The 17,429-nt window shown below is 44.8% G+C and overlaps 1 protein-coding gene across 3 annotated transcripts in view; it reads left to right on the top strand.

Annotated features, from left to right (window-relative positions):
* The window catches only part of sipa1l3 (signal-induced proliferation-associated 1 like 3), a 94,235-nt gene that overhangs the window by 17,574 nt on the left and 59,232 nt on the right, over positions 1-17,429 (top strand). The window lies entirely within an intron of this gene.

The following is a 17,429-nucleotide window of genomic DNA, read 5'->3' as shown; positions in this document are numbered from 1 at the left end:
AGACTGGAAAAATGTTGCCTGGTCTGATGAGTCTCGATTTCTGTTGAGACATTCAGATGGTAGAGTCAGAATTTGGCGTAAACAGAATGAGAACATGGATCCATCATGCCTTGTTACCACTGTGCAGGCTGGTGGTGGTGGTGTAATGGTGTGGGGGATGTTTTCTTGGCACACTTTAGGCCCCTTAGTGCCAATTGGGCATCGTTTAAATGCCACGGCCTACCTGAGCATTGTTTCTGACCATGTCCATCCCTTTATGACCACCATGTACCCATCCTCTGATGGCTACTTCCAGCAGGATAATGCACCATGTCACAAAGGTCGAATCATTTCAAATTGGTTTCTTGAACATGACAATGAGTTCACTGTACTAAACTGGCCCCCACAGTCACCAGATCTCAACCCAATAGAGCATCTTTGGGATGTGGTGGAACGGGAGCTTCGTGCCCTGGATGTGCATCCCACAAATCTCCATCAACTGCAAGATGCTATCCTATCAATATGGGCCAACATTTCTAAAGAATGCTTTCAGCACCTTGTTGAATCAATGACACGTAGAATTAAGGCAGTTCTGAAGGCGAAAGGGGGTCAAACACAGTATTAGTATGGTGTTCCTAATAATCCTTTAGGTGAGTGTATATTATTTTAACTTCCAACACTCTCATCTGGATGTATATTATCTTGAGATCTCAGCCCAGATTGTGTAAGGTGCCCTTGGATAACGAATACTAATTAGCAGGTACAGTGCTTAAAGAGAATTTAATTGCTCAATCAATTTTACCTCGGATAACTTTGCAGTCATGTTTGATCCCTTGCATGAAAATTGTGCTGCCTCTTTGCTTTGTTCCCAGACATGTGTGTTACCTTAAATAGACTCGGCCAGTCGGACTGTTTACCTTGACGTGATGTCCTCCTGTATTATTTGTGTTACACCTGTCACCACCATCTCATATTGTTCACACCCTTTCCTGATGGTGATGATTTAGCCAGGTGTGGTGCTAATCAGATGAATGCTCTGCGGTATGGAAACCAAGAGGGTCACAAAGCAGCAGCAATCAATCAATCAATCAATCTTTATTTAATATAGTGCCCTTTGCAACAAATTGCCCCAGAGACCTTCGTGTGCTCAATTTGTTTGAAGTGCAAGTTGGAGTCTGACTCCTGTCCTTATGTGACTTCCGCACTGATTTAAGATGATCTTGGACAATAAATGTGGCCTGCTTTTCTTAAAGGCCCCTCTCTGAAGCCCTGGGCTTATTATCATGAATGACTGCTGGCCTGAATGATTAGCAGAGGAGTGATCTGTTGCTCCCTTGAAGCCATGCCGATTCTAATGACAGATGGCAGGGAGGGTGCAGAGAAACTTGTGAACTTGTGGCTGTGAGGTGCCTGGGTTTTGATGTAACTGGCTGAAAAGTTTGTGGGTATTAATTTGGTGGTAGCTTACAATATTTAGTTCAACAAACACAAGATGGTCCTGAGGTTTAATTGACTTTCAAACTAGGACTTTCTGTATCGTGCGCTGTGCTTTTGCCGGACGGTGTAGTTCATTGCACTAGGTGTATATTTTTCATAGTTAACCTACGAGTTTATTCTGTAACTGCGTAGTGTACAGTTCACTGCTGTTGCTCTGTGGCCCGAGATATCCGGAATAAGAAGTTGATTTGGTGTCAACAAGGCAGATTGGACAAGGAAGTCTGCAGCTCATAAAGTCCTGGCATGGATTCTACTACCCTACATTGGGAGTCTTGGCTCCTGGCCCCGGGATCCCAGTTTCTGTGTTTGCGAGTGTGTGCTCAGGCTCGGGCCACTTCACACCGCTGTCGCTGGTGCTTCCTGCTCCTCCAGACGTGCGGGCCTGTTTAATGGAGCCCTGCAGCGGCATGGTTTAAAGCCAGGCCCTGGTTTTCACAGCGGGTTTTCATTAAAAACAGGCCTCAGCGACATAGCCTGTCTGGCTCTCTGATCAGGACGGCATTATCAGGCAGACATTTCCACAGCTCTCATTTCACCACCCTTGGATGGGTTCTGCCTGGCTGTAATTTGTTACAACAACACAAAATATGACACACACACACATTATCCCATTGTTTTCCTCCTATGGTCTAGACTCATTTTTTTCATGTACCAAATCCTGGCTCTCACTCTGGAATCTGGTTTTAGAAAGCCTTGCTGGTAGATGCAATAAGCTGTTGGTTTACAAATAACCGAAGGAAGAAAAGTTCTAACTAAAAAAAGGGGGTGGGGGGGGGTACATGTTCTACAAGGCATTAGTTTCCATTGTGTTTCTGGGTGCTCCATTGTTTTAGCACACAGAACATTAACACTGAACAAAAATATGAATGCAACATGCAACAGTTTCAATGAGTTACAATTCATATAAGGAAATACACCGATCTGCCATATCATTATGACCACTGACAGGTGAAGTGAATAACACTGATAATCTCGTTATCATGGCACCTGTCAGTGGGTGGGATATATTAGGCAGCAAGTGAACATTTTGTCCTCAAAGTTGATATGTTAGAAGCAGGAAAGGGCAAGCGTAAGGATCTGAGCGACTTTGAAAAGGGCCAAATTGTGATGGCTACACGACTGGGTCAGAGTATCTCCAAAACTGCAGCTCTTGTGGGGTGTTCCCGGTCTGCAGTGGTCAGTACCTATCAAAAGTGGTCCAAGGAAGGAAAAGCAGTGAACCGGCGACAGGGTGATGGGCGGCTAAGGCTCATTGATGCATGTGGGGAGCGAAGGCTGGCCCGTGTGGTCCAATCCAACAGACGAGCTACTGTAGCTCAGATTGCTGAAAAAGTTAATGCTGGTTCAGATAGAAAGATGTTAGAACACACAGTACATCACAGTTTGTTGCATATGGGGCTGCGTAGCTGCAGACCAGTCAGGGTGCCCATACTGACTCCTGTCGACTGCCGAAAGCACCTACAATGGGCACGTGAGCATCAGAACTGGACCATGGAGCAATGGAGGAAGGTGGACTGGTCTGATGAATCATGAGTTCAAGGTGTTGACTTGGCCTCCAAATTCCCCAGATCTCAATCCAATCGAGCATCTGTGGGATGTGCTGGCCAAACAAGTCTGATCCACGAAGGCCCCACCTCGCAACTTACAGGACTTAAAGGATCTGCTGCTAACGTCTTGGTACCAGATACCACAGCACACCTTCAGAGGTCTAGTGGAGTCCATGCTACAACGGGTCAGGGCTGTTTTGGCGGCAAAAGGGGGACCTACACAATATTAGGCAGGTGGTCATAATGTTATGGCTGATTGGTGTAAGTCAATTAGGCCCTAATCTATGGATTTCACATGACTGGGATATGCATCTGTTGGCAGGGCTGTGGATCAGACCAGTCAGTATCTGTGTGTCCACCATTTGCCCCATCTGGTGCAACTCATTTCCTTTGCATAGAGTTGATTGTGGCCTGTGGATTGTCCCACTCCTCTTCCGTGCGAAGTTGCTGGATATTGGCGGGAGCTGGAGCACACGTGTCTCTGCCATGGTTATACGTGGTCTGCGGTTGTGAGGTTGGTTGGACGGCCAAGCTGCCCCGCTGTTCTCTCGTCTGCATTGTCTGCGATCAGGGCCACTCTGTTAGCTGTGCTCCTGCCTGTGCTCAGCACCTGTTTTTATCTGTCAAAGTAAAAACAAACTGCTGATTTATACAGTAAAAAACAAGAATAGTGGCAAGTATGAATGAATCAGCAACTTGCCAAACCTCCCTGAGGTGTTCCTGATGTGGATTTAAACCAGCTTGTTTTCTTTCCACAATAAAACAGGTGCAAAAGTAGCCCAGTTATTTTTGTGTGTATTTATGCACGTTTCATTTTTTTTATTTAGTTATTTTTTTGTAGGCGCAAACTGTAAACATTGTGTTATAGTGCATGATGAGTAATGAGACACAAAATGAATCATCATGGGGGATTTTTTTGTTCCCACCCCAATAGGTTAGACACAACACCTGTACATTGCATGAACCCTGCACTTGTCTTGTATAATCTTGTGGGTGGTGAGGGGTCTTTCCTAAGCTCTCATTATGAATCATGCAAGTCTCTGGGAAATCATGGAAGAAAGCAGGAAAATGTCTTCCGCCAGTGTTCTGCTTGGCTTATCTGGCTAAGGAGGTAATTATGAAAATGTAGTGCCACCTGATTTGGCTCATTGTGTGAAACTGATCTGGCTCACCAATGCCAGTGCACGGGATCTTCTGCTTTCCCTGCACGGAAAGGGTTAAACGAGGCACAGTGTTGAGGCAAGGGTGTCGGACTGGTTTAGTGAGTCGAATAAATAAACAAATTATCTAGTCTTGATAGCATGGCGAGGGTACATCACACTGAACTGCCCTGCTCTGACAATTACAGAAGTCTGTATCCAACCAGGGGGCTCAAATCACTGTAGGGGAATTCTGAAGTTGGACAAGTAGACATAGACTGATTGCAGGCTTGTCTCATACTCATGGCTCTCACTCAAGTGCAGGGGTCCCGGGGCAGCAGTGTGCGATGCTCAGAGAGGCCCAGTAGGCTGGGCAAGTGCATGGTAGGCCTCTGCTTAGCTAATTGCCTGGCTGATGTTAAGCACCTAACAGGTCACTGACTTCCAAACTGTTCTGACAGGCTCAGCCACAGCTGCTTGTGGCTCTGCCTCGCTCAACATGCAATGACCGACCAGGACTTTGGATCTGCAATGCATGGCAAACAGAGAGCCCCCTGCCTGCCCTTGCATGGAGATTGGAAGCTGTGCAGCAAGTCATAAAGGAATTGTCCATACAAACTACAAAGCAGATAGGCTAGCTCATGAGGAGCTTCCAAGAGTCAATTGGACATGTGATTGCATCCAGAAATATGCAAAATATTAAAACCTGTTCAAAATGTATCCGGTACTTCATTATTTCTTAAAGATCAGTAGGTGGGTACACAAGAATATGGACTTGTATTTTGCATAGGTATGCACCCTTGACTGCTTTTATTAACAGAAAGTGTGGCATCTCACTCTGGTTGTGCCCTTTGTGCCCTTGTGCTGTGAATCTTCAGTTCCCTGTGACATTTTGGGTCATTAATACCAAATTACCAGTTTAGGAATGTGGCTGACACAAATAACACCCAAAAAGCACAAACTTGTTACACCACCGTTCCCCCGTGAAGCTTACACCCTGTAAACTGCTTTACTGATAATCTCATAATTCACATGGAATAACAGGCATTGCTGTGCACTCCACCGCTTTCTGCACAGCTGTTGTTCTATGTATTCCTCACACCCTACTTTTGAAACCGTGTTATTCCACGATTCATTTATTTCAGCAAATATCACTATACTTATTAAACAACATTGTTTTTCTTCCCCCAGAGTTTTTCGAAAAATTGCACCTGGGAGAAAACTGTAAAGATACCAGTTTGCTTCAGCTGAATTAAGACCGAAGGCGTGTGGCAATGTTGTTACTGGCACTCCATTGATTTTTGCTTTCAAGCCAGCTTGCTCCAGGCCAGAGTGAGTCTTCGACAAACTCCGACACGCTACCACTGATGAAGAAGTAGAGCTTGAATCACCGTATCGATCCAACACAACGGATTGCCGCATGCCATTGTTTCAGACGCAGGCGTGTAAATGCTTTTCCGCTGTGGCCGCACGGGCCTGCCTTTGCTGCCCTGCCAGCCTTGTGCTTCAGCTGCACCCAGCCCGACACGCTCGGGCAGATCCCCTTGTAATGAAACATTCCCCTTTGCTTCCATTGAAGGCTCAGTCAGGCTGTGCATTGAAGTGTGGTTTGGCTTTGGTAGCCAGACCCTCATTAGTGTTGTCAGGCCTCGGGGAGAGCAGGAGTGGCACGATCCTCCCATGGGTTGTGAATAGAGTATGTGCAACGGTTTCTGATGATTCCCAAAAGGATCTTGTGATAATGGATGAGCAGACTGCAGACCAGGATTTTAGCATTACCAGTACCATCATCCGCATCATCATCGCCATTATTTACCTTTTTCATCTCTCTCGTTTGTGACATCGGTTTGGATGCTGCTGCTCTCCAGACGGTTGTTAGGGAATTCGTTGTTGTTTTAAGTACCTGAAAGTAATTATGCCTGGGGTGCAGTGTATCGTATGTCTTGGCTCCTCCTCTTTCACTCCCCCCCCCCCCCCCAGCTTTCTACACAAGACTCCATCTCTGTGGCTTGAGGACACTCTGTTAAAAGCAGCCTTGCCTGGAGAAAGCTTTTGAACTGGCTGGGTGCATACAGTAATTGGGGCAGGTGTTCAAGCAGCCAGGAGCTTATGCCCCCCAAATCCTGCAGCTCCGGCTTTAAGCTTGGCTGGGATTTGCAGGAGCAGGAGTGAGCGGGGGGGGGATTTTATTTATTGTTTTTCTTTGCTTTCATTTCTTAACACTGTTGTCAGATGAAACACTCACCAGGAAGCCCCACCCAACGAGCGACTAGGGGAGAGCGGCCCCTGTTTGTTTAAAACATTCCTAGCTACAGCACAGAGCCTGGATCACGTCCTTTCCCAAGCCCCCTGCTCCTATGCTGAACTGGATGTGTGTCTGGCTTGCCTGAGCGCTTATTGTGTGTTGTTAAAAGTTCATATTCTCTGTCCAAAAACTTAAACTGAAAGTACCCAGAGCATCAAAGCAAGGCCAAAACTAGACATATGAGCCTGTAGGTCTTTCAAAAACAAGCCCCACTTGTCCAAAAAGAGTGAACAGGAAAAGATTGCTGCATTTCTTGGGTCCCAACCTCAGTCTTAAAGGACGCCTCTGGGACAAACTGGGACAGCAAACCGGGAGGATCTGGATGGCACTCTTTAGGAGAATTCAGTATTTGTCCAGCTGTCTTCTAAAAAGAGTACCAAAAGCTGAGCACAGGCCTACACCCGATTTAAAAACCCAGCGAACTGCAGAGGTTTTTCTTATGGCCCAGTTTCCCCAGTGCTTTCGGCATCGCCAATGCACGCGGAACGAGTGCTGCCGCAGGCGTCTCGTGTTGGGATGGGGAGCGGTGGGCGTGTGATGATTGGTTCGGCCCTGGCGCGGCAGCTCAGTTTTGCCGTCTCCTCTCCCTGAGATGCCGACGCTGCGAATCTGCGCGGCTGCGGCCAAATACCAAGTGATCCTTAAAGCCACAGGAAGACCGCAGATGTGAGCAAAAGAGGAAATTACCCAGTACAAAATGACAGCAGCACATTCTTTATATGGAAGCTGTGGTTTCCAGCCTCCCCCCCCTTCTCGATCTCGAACTGTAGATCAGGGCTCCACGGCAGTCTTAGTGTGTGCTTTAACAGGGTCCACATTATTTTCTTACAGTACCAGACCAGATTTATTTTTGCACAGTGTCCTTCATGCCAAGGCACCCCAGAGCACTGCCCTGAGCAGAGAAGCAACGCAAGACTGCAAGTGAATGCGACACAGTTACTGTGGAAAGGAACATTCCCAGTAGTCCAGCTTTTGAAGTTTCAGCATTCCTAATGGAGTTCCACAGCACAGCCGATCTCACTTTCCAAGCTCGTTTCAGATTATTATTATTATTTTTAACCCGCTTCATAATAAGCAGCAAATCTGTGTTTTGTGATCACCCTTTTATACGATTAATGTGTAGTGGTTCTTGGGACAAAATCTTTTATACTGTGATCTACACGTTTACAGAATGCATCAGTTTCCACATTCGTCAACCTCAGATATCCTGAGATCAGAGGTAGTAGTTAAGAGAGTGTGTGTGAAAGTATCACTCAAAACAGAAGGAGTTTGTTTACCTAAGGACTTATGGGTGTCTGGAACAAGGGGGGTGTTGCAGAAAGGTAATTGGCCCCAGGCTCCTGATGGCCTCCTTTTGAAGTATTGGAATATTGCTTGGTGAGTCAAACCACCCAGCTCTGACTGGTGTCTGCTGCCCTTTTAGTCCAGTGAGCTCTATAGTAGCCTGGCCAGGAAGTCAGAGTAGGGTGCGGGGGCAGACTGTGGGATTCCTCCCAGAATGTCTCCCAGAACCCAGTCCATTATTAATGAGGACTAAAAGCTGCTTTGTTGCCCCTGTTCACAAGCCATTTGTGCAGCCGAGTGAACTTTGATCCTAATCAGACTCTGTGGCCCATGCAGAGACCCGGTATTGATCTGGCTGTGGTTCTTTATAGGGCAGCCTAGCTTGTGTGTACAGTGTGCTTTGTGGATGAACAAGGGCAGTGGGGCACTGGGAAGCGAGCAGTCTAAACAGAGTTGGTTAGGGTATTTTTTTTTCTTCTTTTGAATGTGTTGGTTTATTTGTTCTTTTAAATCAATGAGATCAATTTAGTGCATCAAAAGATAAAATAAAAAGGTCTGTAACAGAAAGCTGGCATGCTCAAAGCAAATAGAGGTAATTAAAGACAGACAACAAAGCACAAATTGGTGCATGCACTAACACCGCATAGCCTGCTTACCTTGCCCTGGGGTGACGGAACTGGGATGATTTAACTCATTATGTGACTTATGACTGTAGGCCTTGGTACAGTAGGGTAGGTGGTGACTCTCTTAATGCCAGGGACTGTTGGGAGTCGAGAGCTGGAGAAATAGTTTCATGCAGAGAATGACGTTAGTGTGGCCCATCTGTACGTCCATGCAGAGATCACGGGTTTGGAGCCAACTGGACAAACCTGCTTCTCAGTCCTCAAATAGTGTCAACCAGGTTGGAGCAATCAATACTAACTAATTATAGAACATGCTTTGATAATGAGGTCCTATTATAAAATTATGCAAAAGTGGATATTCTATATTTAGCCACCAGATTGTGTGTATGCCTACTCCCTTTTCTCTTTGTATCTCCACAAACTACTCACCCTATTTATTCATATGTTCGATAACTATTACTTCTCATTAGTGTTTTTTTTTTTTGTTGCTTTGCTTGCCCTGTGCTTTCCTCCAGTTAGATTTTAGCATAGGAAAGGGAAGGTCTGATACTTCCTCTAAATATATACCGTGGAAAATCATGGCGGTATCTGAGCTTAATGAAGTAAAGAGATGTCCTGGCAAAAGGCAGAAGTTAGCATGCATTGTTCTTCTCTTAATTTACCTGTTTTTGTTAGTTTTCTTATTGGAACATTCACAAAACAATACCTGAGAGGGAACTGCCTTTGGAGGATCCATTATTCTTTTTTGTCATTCAAATCAGTGCCATCCTTGTTTGTACTTATTCACAGTGCACACTTCATTTTTCTGGAAATGGCATTTTGTGAAAAATCTTTGAGAAATGAGGAAATCATCACAGTGGAAATAATCCAATTGCTTTGAACTGATCTCCAAACCTCCACGGTGGCATTCCTCATAAATTGCTTTAAACTACTAGAATTTATTTTTTATTTTGTATTATAAAGCAACCTATGATTAATTCTCACTCAATCAGTTATCTTTTTGGGTCCCAGCAACACCCCCTGTGGTCTTGTGACCCCTTTTAGCAGGAGCCTCCAGTACAGTACCGCTGTAAAAAGTCTATGCCTTTGGTTATGACAGTGTGCTCCTGATTCCCTTATAATATAGAGCACTTGACCGTCCCTGTCAACTAGTCCCCCATCTTCCTTCCTCCTGCTCCTCCTCTCCCTCTCTTTTACCTTCATCTCGTGACCAATTTCCCAGGGAGCTTCACAATCCGGCACTGTGTGGCAGGCAGATGCCCCCGGCTGCGTCCTCTTTCTGGCTCCCATGAGAGTAGAGGATGGAGGCGGGGCACAATGCCTTGCTTATATTCCTAATTGGCAGGAGTTGGAAGGCACTTAATCTTATCTCCTGTAAAGTGAACCTCAGTTCCCACACTTAAGGAGCACTTCCTTTCCCAACCAGCAGATCCCAGAGGTGGCTGAAAGTCAGTGTTTCTCAATTTCCCAGGACAGGGTAATCTTATGTGTATATGACTTTTTTTTTTATTGTGTTTTCATTTGGCAAAGAATTCAATAGCCCCTCAATGTGATAGGATTGATCCACATACACCATCCTTTTCTGAAGCCCTCCTTTGGGGCCCATTCAGGAAATGCCAGCCAAAATCACCAGTGGGGAATACAAAACGGTTCTTGTCAATCCCCAAGGCAGCATGGCTAAAGCATGAACGATGTCCTGTACGCTATCTGTACTACAAAGGCTATAACTGTAATGAGCAGCATCGGTAGCCAGGGCAGAAAATGGAATTCCTCAGCTACCCAGAAGAGCTAATCTCATGCATGGGAAAATTAGCATGCATGAAAACAATAACTTTGATCCTAACAGTATTTAAGTGAGAGAATGGACATTTTGTACTGTTTTTTTCGAATGAATCATGAACACCACGATGTATTTCTCCCAGCACAATTTCTCACCATGTCACGCTCCTTGGGAGTGTACTATAGCGGCTCAGAGAAAATAGTGCTGAATGTATACATTTTGTGTTTTCATGTTCATCCCAGAGGTGTTCTATGGGGGCTGAGGTAGTTTGTCAAGTAGAAGTGTATTCAGTGTTTTTCTTCTAGAAACACAGGGGGACATTCCCAGATAGCAGGCTTCTTGCATTAGTGCCTTCCTCACCACAGAGTTACAAGCAGGCTGGCAGTACAAACACCCCGATGCAAGCTGGGGGTGCTTTATCCATTAGATGATGATAATGTGTATTGATGTAGTTAAGCTTACAGAAACCCCCCTCTCCCACATGGCTCAATGTTGGGAGCAAGGCTGGGAAAAGGGACGTGTGAAATGGCAGCAGACGAATATGAGAGGGAGGGAGAGGATTTGCAGGGCACTGGCAAATTTAAAGAAGGGTTTTGAAACCACAATTCTACTACCTAGCTGCTCCTTTTCCCTGTTTCCTGTCAGCACTCTGCACAGATTTGTTGGCGGGGTGCTGGAGGTCAAGGATTAGGCCCAGGAAGAGCTTTAATCTGAAGCATTCTGTTGCTGTAATCTGGGACCATTTCCACCAGTGTGTGTGAGGACAGCATTGGGCACGCAGACACGGGGGTGGAGGGGGCAGAACAGGCGAACAGTGCGCTGAGGTCAGTGTAGTTTGCAGGCACACTTCTGTGCCTTGTGTGCATGCTCATGTGTGACAATGTCAGTGCTAACTTGGGTCTTTGTGTGCATTTGATGTTGGTACAGCTGCAGTGGAGAGAATGTTGGGCTGGCAGAAGTTAGTCACAGTTGAGCCCCTTAGAAGACGCACAGGGCTGGAGGGAGGTACCAGTGCCCTCTTGTGTTTGTAGTCAATGTATTTAGGACCACCCCTTTTCCCTCAAACAAACAAACAAACTCCCTCCTGAGGGGTGGAGCACAAACAATTAAACACATCTGGGGACTGTTGGACCCAGTTGTGCATTTTAATTACCAATAAAGTGAGATTTACAGACTGGATTGAAGTAAATGCCTACAGAAGGCAAAGTCTTCAGCTGACCAAGTAGTTGGCCACGATATATAAGTAATAACTAAAATACACACACACACACACACGGTATGATCGTGCAGTGCAGCTGTTTACAGACACTGTCCTGTCTGATCACACACTCCAGGGCTTCTGAGATTACCGAGGTATGAGTCTACAAGAGCATCTGTAAGTGGCTCTGCTAAGATAGCAGCCCTGCGCTTCCCTATGTGGACCCAGGGGCAGAAAGCTGGGATTTTGACCCTGAAAAAGGTTAAGCTGACGCGCATTGTCATTGTATAGAGGTTTCTGGAGCACTTCCACTTCTGTCTCCCCCTGTCTTATAATTTAGGAGGGTATTGATGTTGGTTGAAGAAGGCAGGTGGGGAGCCCTGCAGTCACATCCGGGGCAGCTGGGATCAAAGCAGATCAAACACGGAGAAAGGGCCATTTCAGTGTGTGCTGGAGGCAGGCACAGTTGGGGGTCTGCGGTGGATCGTTCCGTCCTGTACATGTTATCAGCCTTCCTCATGCAAGAGCATTAGAGAATGGCAAAACTAACAAGGAGTGGGGCTGATTGAGGCTGACTTGTCCTCCCCCCTGGACTCCCATGGGGCTGGCAGCTTTGAGGTCTCTCTTCAGGATATGCTGGTCTCTGCTGCTAATTAACATGACAAATTGAAACTTAAGCAACAGGGGATCCCCTCTTGGCAACCATCACTGCACAGGACAACAGTTATAACACAAAAAATTAAATGAAAAAATTAAATGAAGGCAGCATCAGGAGGCCACAGGCAGCACCCCAGAAGAGATGGGTCTAACCCAATTTCCATATTAAAGCTTAAGTGCCCGGGAGGATTCCCAGTTTTGAGATTATTTTCAGCATCCACCTCTCTCTTCTTTGTGGCTCAAATACTGTTATCATCAGTACAGCGCTCGCTCATGCTGCTTGTATGCTGAAGATCGTGGTCATTGTTTAATATAGATTGATTCATTTTTATTCATCGAATTCTTGGAGCGGAAAACGTTTTGTACTAAATAAATGGTACTGATTATTTTCATTGGATGAGTAACTGTAATGTGTCTACATTTAAATTTAAAAATAATAACCATTAAATTCTTAGTTCAACCACAGTATTGTGTATAATCCCCGAGCTCATTTGGCTGTTGAGCAAATTTGACTGTGTGTTACTCTCCACAGTTTCTTGTATGTTTTGCAATGTTATTGAGTTTTGGACGCATGTTGCCCTGCGATAAAGGTGTTTGCCAAATGAATTCCCGAACAATCACAACAGTGTTAACAATTGATTCTGTTCTGTAAAAACATAAAAAAACAAAAACTACCAGTGCCTTGTCTTCTGCTGGCACTGTGTCTCCCACTGAAGCAGTCGAGTGCATATCTGTGAGTTTGCCAGGCAGTTGTCTGAGCTAGCCAGTGTGGCCTTTGTCATTGTTCGCTGAGAAGAGTAATATGTAGGAATGCTTTGTTTTTTTTCTGTGCTGTTTCTCTCTCTTTCTCCCGTACTGCACAAGCTTGACAAGAGCCTCGAGTGTCTTCTGATTATTTTTTAATTTTACCTCCCTTTCTTTTTACTCGGTTGATTATGACTAATAGAACGCAGTCTTCCCCCAAGCAGTGGAATTCAAGAGAAATTAATGTCTTCTAATGAACTGCAGTAGCTCCCTCATTAATGTTATTTTTCCTTTCCGGATTGTTTGTAGCCGGTTTAAATCAGAACAGAGGCTAGGAAAGACTTAGAACCTTATCTGTTTTTAAGTTGATTTGGCTGTAGATAGCTGTGTCAGTCTGCTTTTATCAAACACTTTCAGCAAGCAGTTAAACTGGGAATGGGGGCAAGTACAGTAAAAACATATCCAACTCTTATTACTGGGGCAGCAGACCCAATACAAAAGACAATCACTGTATGTATTTAATAGTGCATAGGCCCACCCTTTTTGCAATCCTTAGAACTTTTTTAAATCTTATGTTTTTCACTTGGACATTAGCCTAACTGAATATGTATGTATTTGCCAATTTGAGATTACCGCTGAAGACTGAAGAAATACAGGCTCTTGTGCACAGGTTTCTCTGAGAAAGCCTAGAGACTCCTGTTACAGGTTTGAAAGCTGTCCGCAATACTTCTTTGTCTGTTGCCCCTGTACGAACGTTGAACAACACATGTTTTTACTATACTTGCTCCTGTGGCCAATTTAACTGCTTGTTGAAAGACTTGATAAAAGCAGACTAACGTACCAATCTGCAGCCAAATCCACAAGAAATATAAAGTTCTAAGTCTTTTCCAGCCTATGATTTAAACCAGCGCCAGCGAATTCAGCAAAATAAATAAATAACACATTCATAGTTACCATACCAGATACCATAGTTTATTACAAGGCCTTTAATTCTCTTGAATTCTTGTGCCCAGGTTTGTGTGAGGAAGCTCAGAGGTTGCAGAGTTAGTGCTGAATCTAAACAGAATGAAGTTACCAAACCTGAAATATCCCTGATGACTGATATGAGGTACAATTTCTTGTAAAACCTGAAATGGTCAAAACTACAGTTACATTATTCCCTCGTAGTCTTCCCTACTGCGTGCGTGCGTGTGTGAGCGCCAGTGTGAGGGAGTGTCAGAGATATTTTGCTCAATGATATAAGGATGTTCTTCCTCTGATGTGTGGAACCTCTTTGTCTTGCTCTGCGGGTGGTCTTCTGTGCTGGCAAGTCCGGCTCAATTGTCACCACACATTTACGCTGTTGGCATCTGGGTGGGTGACCTTTCAGGTGCATTGTTAACGCAGATCTCAAGAATTGATCAGAGCCATGAACTAGGGGGTGAAGCCAGGAAGGGTTCTAATGACATTCTTCCCATCATCGTTCCGTAACTCACTAATTTACCCATCTCTCATTCAGCTTCAAAAACTTTAGATTTTTGTTTGTAGAACCACCTTCTGTGCCTAATCCCTAAGGTGCCCGGCCTTGACTTCCACTTCAACCTGGACCTCCATTTCACTCTGGAGCCTGAAGACCAGGCAGAGTGCCTGGGAAGGTGGTCAGTGGTGTGGTCTGGGTGTGAGGCCAGAAGCCAGGAGGCCGAGCTTGTTGCGAGGTAGGGAGCCGTTTTAAATGAGATCAGTCGAGCACAATTTGCTTGAAGTGTGAAGACGCTGGACTACTGGCTTCATACCAGGAACACACAAACTGCTAACCTTTTGAGTCTGACGAGGGTGACATCTGACGGCCAGTAATGGGAACAGAGATGTTTGAGTGTTTTCAGGAAAGGCCCATGTCAGTTACTGTACTGTGTTCGTCATTTTAATATCTCTGGGTTTCTTCTATTTTCCAACCTTACTTCTCAGCTGGTGTGTAATGATGGGCCTGGATCTTATAATAACTAAGAGTTGTCCATATCATTCCATGTGAGTTTACTTCCTGTCTCTCAAGTAAGCTATGTTATCTGTGTCACTTTACAAATTGCTTCATCCAATCAGAAGCTGCTTCCTTTTATACTTTAATACAGTCGAACCCTGACTTATGTGGGAATACTTTCCTGAAAAACACCTTGTAACTCGAAGCATAAAGTCAATGGACAAAAGGCAAATAGGGACCTGCAATCAAGATTTCATAACCTTATTTCATAATAAAAGGATATTAAAAATCAAAATAATGGAATGAATTATTATTTAAAATTTAAAACCTTACTCACAAACTATAACTTGTTAAAATTGCTACCACCGCACTCAGTGGCAGATCCTGCTTCACCTTTTACTTTCACAAATCGCAGGGTATGGCTAATTGAAATGGACATTAGTGTGGCCACAAGTGAATGACTCGCTGTGGTGTAAACTGTGTCTTTAGACAGTGACTCTTCTCTGTGGGTGTATTTTAACATCGCTGTGGTACTGTTTCTCTGATGCAGGAAAACACAGGACCTCAGCTGAAGATCTATTCAAGGATACGGTGAGCGGAAAAAGTATTTGATCCCCTGCTGATTTTATATGTTTGCCCACTGACAAAGAAATGATCAGTCTATAATTTTAATGGTAGGTATATTTTAACAGTGAGAGACAGAATAACAACAAAAAACCATTTCATAAAAGTTATTAATTGATTTGCATGTTAATGAGGGAAATAAGTATTTGATCCCCTATCAATCAGCAAGATTTCTGGCTCCCAGGTGTCTTTTATACAGGTAACGAGCTGAGATTAGGAGCACTCTCTTAAAGGGAGTGCTCCTAATCTCAGCTCGTTACCTGTATAAAAGACACCTGTCCACAGAAGCAATCAATCAATCAGATTCCAAACTCTCCACCATGGCCAAGACCCAAGAGCTGTCCAAGGATGTCAGGGACAAGATTGTAGACCTACACAAGGCTGGAATGGGCTACAAGACCATCGCCAAGCAGCTTGGTGAGAAGGTGACAACAGTTGGTGCGATTATTCGCAAATGGAAGAAACACAAAATAACTGTCAGTCTCCCTCGGTCTGGAGCTCCATGCAAGATCTCACCTCGTGGATCATGAGAACGGTGAGGAATCAGCCCAGAACTACACGGGAGGATCTTGTTAATGATCTCAAGGCAGCTGGGACCATAGTCACCAAGAAAACAATTGGTAACACACTACGCTGTGAAGGACTGAAGTCCTGCAGCGCCCGCAAGGTCCCCCTGCTCAAGAAATGTACAGGCCCGTCTGAAGTTTGCCAATGAACATCTGAATGATTCAGGGGAGAACTGGGTGAAAGTGTTGTGGTCAGATGAGACCAAAATCGAGCTCTTTGGCATCAACTCAACTCGCCGTGTTTGGAGGAGGAGGAATGACCCCAAGAACACCATCCCCACCGTCAAACATGGAGGTGGAAACATTATGCTTTGGGGGTGTTTTTCTGCTAAGGGGACAGGACAACTGCACCGCATCAAAGGGACGATGGACGGGGCCATGTACCGTCAAATCTTGGGTGAGAACCTCCTTCTCTCTGCCAGGGCATTGACAATGGGTCGTGGATGAGTATTCTAGCATGACAATGATCCAAAACACTCAGCCAAGGCAACAAAGGAGTGGCTCAAGAAGAAGCACATTAAGGTCCTGGAGTCTCTAGACCTTAATCCCATAGAAAATCTGTGGAGGGAGCTGAAGGTTCGAGCTGGCAAACGTCAGCCTCGAAACCTTAATGACTTGGAGAGGATCTGCAAAGAGGAGTGGGACAAAATCCCTCCTGAGATGTGTGCAAACCTGGTGGCCAACTACAAGAAACATCTGACCTCTGTGATTGCCAACAAGGGTTTTGCCACCAAGTACTAAGTCGAAGGGGTCAAATACTTATTTCCCTCATTAACATGCAAATCAATTTTATAACTTTTTTGAAATGCGTTTTTCTGGATTTTTTTGTTGTTATTCTGTCTCTCACTGTTAAAATACACCTACCATTAAAATTATAGACTGATCATTTCTTTGTCAGTGGGCAAACATACAAAATCAGCAGGGGATCAAATACTTTTTTTCCCTCACTGTAAGTGTCTCTGTCTGTTTCAAGCAGCACTTTCTGCATGTAATCTAAAATCTTGTATTGTTTAGTCTGGGCGGATGCTCTCCATTAACCTTTGTAGGAATGGAGCGTCTCCCTGGCAAAAAGTGGGAATGTGCGTCATGTCCCCCTCGGCCTTTATAGAAATGCTAACTAAATATGATTGGGTTTCTTTCGTCCTGTTTCAACTATAATCGGGTCCAGTGTGAGACTTGGAATCCTTAGCAGAGTCCGTGGACATTTTCATTCTTCTAGCCATTGAATAGATCAGGATTAAGCAAGCTTGGCACTTGAATTCTATTGCAGGACTTGGATCCCAACTGGTAATTTGTGCACATAATGGACTCTGCAGCTTAAGATCAATACCGTAATGAAGGATCAGTAGAAGCAATGTGTTGGAATGTAATGGAACCTTGTTTTCGCACCATTGTTGCCTGACTGGAATGGACAGTAGAATCACAATCATATTTACACTCCTGCAAGATGCAGAGCACTTGACAGTTACAGTACATTTGCATGCTGGATTTGCCTGTTGGGGGACAAACCTCCTTGTTTTCAAACCCCCCTT

Source organism: Amia ocellicauda, chromosome 5 (genome assembly GCF_036373705.1).
Source record: "Amia ocellicauda isolate fAmiCal2 chromosome 5, fAmiCal2.hap1, whole genome shotgun sequence".
NCBI lineage: Eukaryota > Metazoa > Chordata > Actinopteri > Amiiformes > Amiidae > Amia > Amia ocellicauda.
The sequence above is the reverse complement of the archived record's forward strand: the minus strand, read 5'-3'. Positions and strand labels throughout refer to the sequence as shown.